Consider the following 12,016-nt stretch of genomic DNA (forward strand, 5'->3'; position numbering starts at 1 on the left):
ACTAGAGGACTGAAAGGGGAGTCCATTTGTGTGTTAAATTTTTGTTCCCTACCTTGAAACTGAGTTTGCACACGCTATACATAAATTAGGAAAGTTCTCTAGATGGTGTGGGAGAAAGGACCTGATGGAACATAGTCTTCCTCAGACTCAGAAGCACTGATATGCTTGAAACAGATACCAAGGGAGAGAGAAAGAAAAGTGTGGGGAACTGTGCTGGTTTTGATCAGAAAAAAATGCAGTGGAGCATCTTTTAAATTACAAACCCACCTGCCTGGCCTACCCAGAGACTATGGGTGGGGAAACAATTCAAAAACAAAATCTCCTCCTCAGAAAACCTATCCACAAAAGCAGAAGAGAAGGAAAACAGCCTTCTTACTGAATAAACATTAAACCAGAATGTGATGCACATCACAGATAAGCCACTAAAGAGATCACAAGACAGAAAAGAAATCTCATCCTTTTATATAGTCAAGCAGATGCAACCCATTTCATGCATGTTCTCAAGATAAACAATAAGTAGTCCTCAAGTAAGAGCATTTGACAGCACTATTGTCCACACATAGTTCATCCCAAATTCATCAGATAATTGAGGTAGCCACCATGTTTACTAATTGCCTTTATCCAAAGGTAACATAAATTTCTTATTTACTTATGACGAGAGGTAGATTAGTAACTTGGAGTCACACACCTACCAAAGCTGGGCTCCTACTTATTCCCAGAAACTGGGAAATAGAGGTGCTATCTTGATTACATTTCAAAAGGATGGCTGCCAAGTCCTTGAAGAAGATTTGTAGGTTACAAAACTGGCTAGAGCTTTTTAGCTTTTAAAAAGATTTTAGACAGGGTGCCTGGGTGGCTCAGTTGGTTAAGCAACTGCCTTCAGCTCAGGTCATGATCCTGGAGTCCCGGGATCGAGTCCCGCATCGGGCTCCCTGCTCAGCGGGGAGTCTGCTTCTCCCTCTGACCCTCCCCCGTCTCATGCTCTCTCTATCTCATCCTTTCTCTCAAATAAATAAATAAAATATTTTTAAAAAATAAAATAAAAAGGTTTTAGACATCTCAAATGGGCAGAGAAAGAACTCAAAATTCCCATTTTCTTTAAATAAATGTGCTAAGGAAAGGGGGAGGAGGAGTCTCCCTTCTTACACCAGGAAAAATTCAATATTTTCTTTATTATGTTTGTATTTCCCCTCATATGATATCTGCCTTATTTACCACTGTACTTTCAGTGTTGCGAACTGGAAACGACTCTTATTCCAATGTAACAATGCATTCAATCATGCAACAAATATTAACTCATTCAACCATGCAACATTGTTCTAGATATTGGGAAAAGGACAGTGAACAAAATAGACAGAACCCTTCTATTCTAGTGGAGGAGTCAAGCAAAAGAAATAAACATTGCGTATATATGGTCATATATGACATTTATAATATTTACATCATATGATAACATGCATAATGTGCAATGAAGGAAAATACAATAGAGATTATAGAGCATGATTTAGAGCTACATGTATAAGGTAATTAGGGACAGTGTTTGGGAACCCAAAAGAAGGAAAGAAACAAGTCATGTGGAGGATATTATGGGGGGTGGGTACATTTATGGTTAAAAAATAGGTCTAAGTCCACAAGGTTTCTCAACCTCAGCACTATTGACAGATAATTCTTTGTTGTGAGAAGTTGTCCTGTATATTGTAGAATTTTTAGCAACAGCCCTAGCCTCTACCCACTAGATTCTAGTAGCTCCCCGCCCCAAGTTGTGACAACCAAAAATGTCTCCAGACACTGCCAAACATTCCTGAGGGTAGGGAGTGGGAGCAATAAAATCACCCAAGTTGAAAATCCTTGAGAGTGAGTCTAAAGCAATGATTCTTAAATTTAGGGGATGCAACTGAAGCAGTACTGATATTAAAACAGCTTTAAATGCATAGCAAAGGAGAAAGACAAAAGATTCATGATCTATCTATTTCAAAAAGCTAGAAAAACAAAGGCATACCAAACCCATATCAAATAAAAGAAAAAAATAGTAAAGATTAAAAACAAAGATCAACAAATATGAATAAAGGTACAAAGGAGAAAAGATAAATACACACTAGAGAAAAATCAACAAAGCCAAAACTAGTTCTTTGAAAACTTTAATAAAGTTTATATAACCTTATCAAGAATAATAAAGAAACAAGGCACAAATTATTAGTATCAAGCATGAAAAATGGAAAGCACTACAAATCCTACAAACATTAACACCATAAGAAGAGGTGTCCCTGGGTGGCTCAGTCGGTTAAGCATCTGCCTTTGACTCAGGTCATGATCTCAGGGTCCTGGGATCAAGCTCTGCATCAGGCTCCCTGCTCAGCAGAGAGCCTGCTTCTCTCCTCCTTCTGCCATTCCCCCTGCTTGTGCTCTCTCTCTCTGTCAAATAAATAAATAAAATCTCTTAAAAAATCATAAGATGTTAGGAACAACCTTATGACAATGAATTTGAAAATTTGGATGATAAGGACAAGTTTTCTATGAAAATCCAGAAAACAAACTGCCAGAGGGAGGGGGGTTGCAGAATGGGCAAAATGGGTAAAGGGGAGTGGAAGACACAGGCTTCCAGTTATAGAGTGAATAAGTCATGAGAATAAAAGACACAGCATAGGGAATGTAGTCAATGATATTGTAATAGCATTGTATGGTGGCAGATGGTAGCAGCATAGCATAAACTTGTCAAATCATTATGTGTACACCTGAAACTAATGTAACATTGTGTGTCAACTATACTCAAAAAATTGTTTTAACAAGAAAAGGACAAGTCTTAGAAAAATGCAAAACATTAAAACTGAAACAAAATAAAATAGAAAATCTGAATAATAACATATATTTAAATGAATTGAATCTATAATTTAAAACCTCTCCACAGGGGGAGACAAACCATGAGAAACTATGGACTCTGAGAAACAAATTGAGGGTTTTAGAGGGGAGGGGAGTGGGGGGACGGGTTAGCCTGGTGATGTGTATTAAAAAGGGCACATTCTGCATGGAGCACTATGTGTTACATGCAAACAATGAATCATGGAACACTACATCAAAAACTAATGATGTAATGCATGGTGACTAACATAACGTAACAAAATTTTTAAAAATTTAAAAAAAAAAACCTCTCCACAAAGAAATTTCCAGACCTACATATCTACTCCAATAAATTCTTCTAAATATTTAAGGAAGAAATAATACTAACATACTCAAACTCTTCCAGAGAATAGGAAAAAATAAAAACACTTCTCAACTGATTTTATAAAGCCAGCATAATCTTATTACCAAAAACATGGTAAGGATATCACAAGAGGGAGAGGAAGAAATTACAATCTTTTCATGAATATCAATTCAAAAACTCTAAACAAAATATGACCAAATTGAATCAAGAGGCATATAAAAAATAATGCATTATCAACAAGTTAAATTTATTCCAGAATGCAATGTTTAATATTCAGAACTAGCGTGGTAATATCAATGAATCCATAAAAAGTATGTGATGAAATTCAACTCACTCATAATTTTTTAAAAATTTCTAAATACCAGGGCACCTGGGTGGCTCAGTCAGTTAAGCATCTGCCTTCAGCTTAGGTCATGATCCCAGGGTCCTGGGATCAAGCCCCGCATCAAGCTCCCTGCTCAGCAGAGTCTGCTTCTCCCTCTCCCTCTGCCTGCAGGTCCCCTGGCTTGTGTTCCCCCAACCCTCTCTGTCAAATAAATGAATAAAATCTTGAAAAAAATTTTTCTAAAAACCAAAGAGAAGAGAAATTCCTCAATGTAATTAAGACTACTCAACAAAAATCCTATAGCAAACATAACTCAGAGGGGAAATATTGAAAACTTTGCCCTTGAGATTGGAAATGAGGCAAAGACACTCTTCCAGCATTTCAATGCAACATTGTACTGGAGGTACTAGCCAATGAAATAAACCAACAAAAAGGAATAAAAGGTATTTTTTAAAATAGCCATTAGTCACAAATTATGTTTGGAAAAATCCAAAAGAAACTAGATGTTCAATTAGAATTCCTAGTGAATTTAAACCAACATACAAAAAAAATTGTATTTCTACAAACTAGCAAAAATTATAAAAATTGTTTTAAATTACCACTGAGATGGACTTGTAGCTATGACACCATGAAATAGTCAGCAAATCCTCTCTGAAAAAAAAGAATAAAACTGGACACATCACTGACTGACCACTAACATATAGACAAAAAGACAACTCCTAGAAAGCCATACTAATATAATAAATAAAAATCAATGGCTGCACACAGCAGAGGAGTCAGATTATGAAACCAAATCCAGGGTTTCTACAATATATTATGAAAATGCCTAATTTTCCCATCAAACTTTGTAAGACATAAGTACAAAAAAAACCATAAAAATATGACTCACACTCAAATAAATAGTTGCTAGATGATAGATAGATAATAGATGATTGATAGATATAGATAGATGATAAATCAATCAAAAGGAACTGATTCTGAATGGGCACAGATTTTGCACTTACCAAATACAGATTTCAAATCAACTATAATAAATATGTTCTAAGTGAAATAAACCAGTCAGAGAAAGACAAACACTATAAGATTTCACTCATTTGTGGAATTTAAGAAACAAAACAAGCAAAGGGGGAAAAAAGAGAGAGAGAGAGAGACAAACCCATAACCAGACTCTGAACTCTAGATTACAAACTGATGGTTACTGGAGGGGAGGTGGGAAGGCAGATGGGTTAACTAGGTGATGGGGATTAAGGGGTACGCTTGTGATGAACACCTGGTGATTAACATAATAGCTTTAAATAATAAATGTTCAAAATGTTCAAGGAAACTACATTCAAAAGAAATTATGATGACAATCATTCGGCAAATAGGGAATCTCCACAGAGAAAGTAAAACTGCTGTTAGGACACTGAGATTTTAAGTTGTTATCGTAGCACTACCTAGTCTACCTTGTGATCAAGTCTTCTTCCCAGTAGGGGTCCGAACAAAAGCAAGCAGTGAAAACTCTTTCCAACTCTGCATTCTAAGCTCCCCTCATTCATTTTTGTTTGGTTGTTTTGTGTTTTACAACAGATGGGCTCCTGGGTGGCTGAGTCAGTTAAGCCTTTGCCTTCAGCTCAGGTCATTGTCCCAGGGTCCTGGGATCAAGCCCCGTGTCGGGCTCCCTGCTCAGTGGGGAGCCTGCTTCTCCCTCTGCTCCCCACCCTGCTCGTGCTCTCTCTCTCTCTCACTCACTCTCTCTTTCTATCTCAAATAAATAAATAAAATCTTTTAAAAAATTAATTAATTGAAAACCTGCTGAAACCCTTAAACATATTCAACAGACTTTTTGAACTATATTATAAATATGCCACAAATCTCTTCTGCTGCGATGTGTCTGGAGCCCAGCTCTAGGGTAAGCCTTCAAATACACATAATATTGGCTCTGTCTCTAGCTGACAACGTGCCCTTTACCAGGCTCCTCATTTCCCAATCTCCCTTTCCTCATGGTGTGAGGATACCCTGATTAAATTCACAAGATGTGATAGGTCACAATTAAAGACCCTGGGAGTAAACAGTCCACATGTGCTTAAAATCTTTTAAGTACTGGACTGGTTATTCCCTTCTCCATAAGTTAAAATAGAGTTTCAGGAGACAATATTTGTATTCTAGATCCTTGAAGACATAAAAAACAATGAGAACAAACAAATGGGCAAAAGCTCTTTTTATATAAAGTTAAAAATATAAGTATATGCATGCATGCAAGCATTTAAATATAAACTAACCTATTGGTATATTTGCTAAGAAAAAGCAAGACACTAAGATTTTCAAGAGCTCTCCACTCGTTCCTGGGATATTCATTCAGCATCGAGTACAAAGTTTCTGTGTAAACTTCCTCTGGAATGTAATCTTCAAACTAGAAGCACATAAAACACTGTATGGTACATTTACTATACAAAATTTTTGTAGGAAATGCATGTTTACCTAAGTTGTAAGCGACCCATGTGAATCACACTTGTTACCATGTAAATCATGTATCTCCTGTCTTAATTAGAAACACCTCCATCTCTGAATCAAGTTTCTCTCTTTTCAGGCTTCATAAAATAAAGGTGCTTCCATAAAGCTCAGTGTTATGGGCTGAATTGTGTCCCCCAAATTCATACGTTGAAGTCCTAACCCCCAGTACCTCAGAATGTGACTGTATTTGGAGATAGAGTCTTTAAAAAGTAAAGTGGGGCCCTTAGGATAGACCTTAACGCAGTATGACTATTGTCTTTACGAAAGATTAGGACACAGGCACACCAAGAGGGAAGACCATGTGAAGATACAGGGAGAGGACACCATAAACAAGCCAAGGACAGAGGCCTCCGAGGAAATGAACACGTTCACCTCGGATTTCTAGCCTCCAGAACTATGAGAAAATTAATTTCTGTTGTGCAAACCACCCAGTCTGTGGTACTCTGTTATCACAACCCTGGCAAATTAATGCACCTGGTTTCTCTCACATTCTTAAGTACAGTGTTATCTCAAAAGATGTCCCAGGATCCCCAAGATGATAATGATCATTAATGTTTCCTTTCTTCTTTTGAATAACATATGCTAAATACAAGGCAGGCCAGGCCACATGCCCAGTTCTGGTAATCCTGGCACAGGAAAAACTAGTAGAATCAGTAGTTCCTATGATAACACATACTGATGAATTCCCTGGCTCTTCCTGAGCCTATATCAGAACAGGCTGGGTTGGGATCCAAAATTCTTTGTTTCAACTGTTCCCCAGGTTCACTCTGATGATCAAGGACCACTATATTAAATGATTCAACTAATCAGGGAAAACAAGGCTATGCAATAACAACACCAAAACATCAAGGGCTTAACACAGTGAGTGCTTATTTCTAGCTCAAAGTTTGCTGCAGGTCCACAAGACTTTGGGGCAATGCCCCCATACAGGGGCCAGCAGGCCAGATTCTTGATGCCTCTGCCATCCTTCACCTGCAACATCTGAACTTGCAGCCTCCCTGGGTGACATAAGAGAAAAAAAGAATCCTGGAGGGTCTCACGCTGATGACTGAATGTTGTCAACCTAGAAAGAACATGTTAATTTGGCTCACAGCTCATTGGCCAGGAGTAGTCAACCAGCCCCACCTACCTGCAAAGAGATAGGAAGTGAAACATCCTTCTGTTCCTAGAAGAAGAGAGGAGAAGAGGGTATGGATAAGCTCGAAAAATGTCTGCCAGAATGATTCTCCATTACCTGGAGACTAGACAGAAAATCTAGTTCTGTCACCTAACAACCCTTGGAAAAACTTCCTATGGTTTTGAAAAACGGAGTCCAAAATCTTTTTTTTTTTTTTAGTTTTTAATTCCAATTAGTTAAGATACAGTGTTGTATTTATTCTAGGTGCACAATATAGTGATTCACCACTTCCATACATTACTTAAGCCCCATCACCTATTTCCCCCATCCCCCCACCCACCTCCCGTCTGGAAACCATCAGTGTGTTCTCCAGAGTTAAGAGCGTTTCTTGGTTTGCCTCTCTCTCTCTCTCTTTTCCCTTTTGCTCATTTGTTTTCTGTCTTAAGTTCCACATATGAGTGAAATCATACAGTATTTGTCTTTCTCTGCAAAGTCCAAAATCTGAGTGTGAGCTTAATGTGATCACCAAGCCTTACACTATCTGGAACTACCTCCTTCCCCAGCCTCATCTCCTGCCTCTCTTCCCCACTTCCTGAGCATGCCAGTTTCACTGGATCTTCCTTCTCCCGGAATGTACCATGTTCACTCTGGCTGGAACCATCCTGTTCCTTCTGCCTAGAACAGTCTTACCTGGTCTCTTCTCATAGCTAATTACGACCCATTGTTCAGATCTCAACCAAAGTATCCCTTTCTAGTCACCCCAAACCAGACTATATTTCTCTTTGTTTAATGGTCTTACACACCTCAAATTTCTCCGTTGTAGGATTTCTCGCCCTTCTTGTTGTTCGACTGTTGTTTATAAATATTTCTTTAATATTTTCTTATCCTGCTAAAATATACTTAATGACTATGTCTACCTTTTATTTTGGGAACAGAGTACAGTTCCTGACTCACAATAGATGCTCAATAAATATGGACTTACTGTGTTAGTTTCCTATATCAAATTACCACAAGCTTAGTGCCTGAGAACAGGACAAATTTATTATCTTTTAGTTCTGAAGGTCAGAAGTCTGACACGTGACTCATGGGGCTGAAATACAGGTGCAGATGGGGCTGCATTCCCACTGAAGGCTCTAGGGGAATATCTGTTTCTTGCCTTTTCCAGCTCTTATGGGCCATTCGCATCCCTCAGCTTATGGCCCATTCCAGCAATGGCATCAGTGACCTCTGCTTTCGCCATCATATAGCCTTCCCTGACTCTGACTTTTCTGCCTCCCTCTTTCCTTTATAAGGATCCTTATGATTAGATTGGGCCCACCTGAACGGTTAATCTAGCATAATCTCCCCATCTCAAGGCCCTAAATCAATCACATCTATAAAGTCCCTGTTGCCATGTCGGGTGACATATTCAAAGATTTGGGGCATTGGGATGTGGATATCTTTGGAGGTGGAGGAGCATTATTTTGCTCACCATGCTGACTGATTCTTCATGACTTCATCTTTCATGGAGAGGGGCCTCACAATATTGAGACTTGTAAAGCTTTTTTCCCCATCTAAGAAGGCAGCTCCATTCTCTGCAAAAGCCTGCCTACAAGGAAGTTAGTCATCGTCTGGTGAGTATTGATCAGGGGTCTTAAAAGAATCTTAACAGGGCCTCTCTCATTTCCCTCCCAATTCCACGTATGTTAAACTACTCGATCCTCCTGTAGGTAAGAAAGTGAAAGCATGAGAAGGGTAAGACGTCCCCCCACCTTTGTCCTACAAGTTAGAAGAAGCCAAAAATAAAGCCCCTTACTTTATACCCCAGTGAACACATACTTGTTGAATGTTTACCATTATACATGCTGGAGTACATATAAGGTCCCCACTCCATGGAGTTATAGGTCCTGCAGGAGACCTACTATATGGAAGCCACGGTTCCCACACTCACTTGCCTTCCTGCACAAAGCAGAGAACTCAGATGTGTGAAGAACCAAGCGTGAGACAGGAAGGAGTGGTGATTATTATGTTGAGCTGGAGAGTTTCTGCCTAAAAACATTCAGATTCAAAATTGGTGTACATCCCTCCGTGGGCCAAAGAAAATGAGCCTGCAACATAGATCAGCACCCCACTCATCACCCACAGGGGAACAACCCCAAAGGGAAACAAAAAGATAAAATAATTTCAGCTATCAATTTTGTGTGGAAAACAAAACAGGCTTATGTGAGGGCAAATACCCAATGTAAGGAGAGGGATGCGTTAGCTCTTCAGGGAAGATAGCCCATTACAGAGGATCTCTCTGTTTCTCTATCAAAAACCTCCAGTGAGGAACTCCGATATCGGGAGAGGCTTCTTCTCTGATCTGTGGTTATGAAATGAAGCAATCCAAAATTCCACTTTGATGAGGAGAGCTATTAGAATAAGCAGAAAGATTATCTCTCCTTTGGAAAATCTTACCAAAAATAGTGCTGAAAGAGTTAGGTTTCAACAAGTCTAAGCAGATTCTGAAAAGGGACAATGATCTTAATAGAACATTGGCCTTTCACTTTTCATGCATTCCAGAAACTACATATTCTAGACAATTGGACCATTTGACTATTCTGGGGTTTGTCTAGCACCCGACTTTGCTCCTGGTGAGCAAGTCTCACCATGTTGTTGTTGTTGTTGGGTTTTGGGGTTTGTTTTTGGTGGGTTTGGGGGTTTGTTTGGTTTTTTTTTTTTGGTTTTTGGTTTTTTTATTTTTTTCTACATTACACTCTTTCCAGTAGAAGGGAGTTCACATCCTGTCTCGCAGCTTTTTTTCATGGTCCAAGCTATGTCTTTAATGTTTTGTACCTACTCTCGGTGAGATGTTTCACATGTCTGGTCATGACTGGTTGCCAAATGTTTTTGAGAGAATTCTCTTTTGGCTTATGAATCTGGCAATAGACAGTAGAGCTTGCTACAGTGTTCTCTGCATATCAGCAAGAGGCAACCTCTGTCTGGAAATCAGTGGGTTAAAAAAAAAGAAGGACATGAGTTTTTAAATATAAGTGTAAGTATAGGTGTATGTGTTGGTGTCAACATAGGTATAGGTGCAGGTGTAGGTGTTGGGGTGGAAGTAAGTATCGGTGTGGCTATAAGGTGCAGGTGTAGGTGTAAGTAGAAATTATCAGCACAAGCACAGTCTAGCCATGCCTGCTGTGGTTGCAGGGCAAGGGTTCTGTGTGGGCAACTCTCATTTGTACTTAATTGACAAAACAGGTAGAAGACCTTTCAGGTCTTCTATGTCTCATTTTGCTCCTAACTGCCCCCTTCAAAGGAAAAGCACGGAAATAGGAAACACTAACTTTAGACCAGTTAATAGGTCTAGAAAAAATTGGGAGGAGAAAATATATTGAAAAGAAGGGAATCAATTGACTTTGGGTATTCAATGATCCATGATGAGGCTAGTTGAGTTTTAGCTCTGTATGTGTTTTCATAGCTTAGGTCACAGGCCTTAGAGATGATCTTGTTCAGGGAGAGAAAATAGATTTCATCTCAGTATCACTTCTAGCTACCTAGCAGTGGCTGTTTGAAAGACTAGGAAAAAGCTCACAAGAGAAGAAGTCATCTCTGTTATAGGCGTGAGAGCAAGGGTTGACAATATGCTCCTCACCAGGTATTTCCTTCCCTGGTGTAGTCCAATAACCTCATTTTATAAATTAAAAATTTATAAAAATAATATAGAGATACTATCCTGCATTATCATAAGGGTCCTTAATAAGAGGGAGGTGGGAGGGTAGGAGGGAGACAAGGAGATATGATGATAGAAGCAAAGTTGGAGAGATGTATGGCCACGAGCCAAGGAATGTGAGTAGCTTCTAGAAGCTAGAAAAGCCAAGGAAATGAATTCTCTCCTAGAGCCTCCAGAAGAAACATAAGCCTATTGGCACCTTGATTTTAGTCCAGCGCAATTGATTTCAGATTTCTGCCCTCCAGAACTGTAAGACAATAAAATTGTTTTGAGGCACTGTGTTGTGGTAATTTGTTACAGCAGCAATAGGAAAGTAATACAATTACTTTCTTATATTGATTAAAGCAACAGTTCAATTCAATTCAATAAAGGCTTATTTGCAGCATATCAGACTCCAGACAAATCTGATGTCTATGGTATCACAGAGAACTACCAGGAAGTGCTTATACTTAAAAGCTCATGTCCTTTCTTCTCACACAGTGGTTTCTAGGCACAGCTTTCCTCTTCCTGATATACAGTTTCTAGTTACTATTAGATTGGGCTACATATGACAGAGAGAGAGATTGCATGCACGTGTGTGCAAAAAACCCTGACTTAAATAAGATAGAAATTCATCCCTCTCTCATAGAAAAAGGAATCCAGAAGCAGGAAGTCTAAGGCTGGTATGGCTGCTTTATGAAATCAGGCATTCAGGTTCCTTTTGCCATCTTCAGCATGTGGCTTCCACCTAATGGTCCAAGATAGCTGCTCAGGCTCCAGCCATCACATTCCCATTTAAGCAACTAGGAAAGAAAATAGAGAAAGAAGGGTATAACTTCTGCCTAAGGACAGTATCCAGCAGTGGCATACAATATTTACATTGACATTTCATGTGGCCAGAACTTGGTTGCAAGGAGATTGGAAAATATGGTCTTTAACTGGGCAGACTGACACCTCCTCCAGAAATAAAACTGGGGGTTCTATCACTAAGAATAATAGAAAGGATTACTCATGTGGTAGACAACTAGACAACACAGCCACATTACAAAATAGTTCAGTAGATGCCAGAAGCCCTCTGGAGGTACTACGCTAGACATCTCCTCCTTACTTCACTAGACAAAGACATCTAATAGGCAAGTACCTACTGGAGCATCACTTTTTTATTGTTATCAGTTGTTTTTACCTATACTTATACACAAGCCACTAATG

At 39.1% G+C, this 12,016-nt stretch overlaps 1 long non-coding RNA gene across 1 annotated transcript; it reads right to left on the reverse strand.

The window, feature by feature from the left end:
* Positions 1-5,791: 5,791 nt before the first annotated feature.
* On the reverse strand, positions 5,792-11,037 carry LOC141374010 (uncharacterized). The gene is made up of 3 exons (XR_012380542.1): positions 7,938-11,037; positions 7,147-7,182; positions 5,792-5,916 (listed from the first exon to the last, which is right to left on the reverse strand). It is a non-coding gene; the product is annotated as an uncharacterized lncRNA (long non-coding RNA).
* Between the last annotated feature and the right edge of the window lie 979 nt (positions 11,038-12,016).

This window comes from Callorhinus ursinus, unplaced genomic scaffold, assembly GCF_003265705.2.
Source record: "Callorhinus ursinus isolate GAN/ISIS: 27379988/994484 unplaced genomic scaffold, GSC_fseal_2.0 scaffold13, whole genome shotgun sequence".
Lineage (NCBI taxonomy): Eukaryota > Metazoa > Chordata > Mammalia > Carnivora > Otariidae > Callorhinus > Callorhinus ursinus.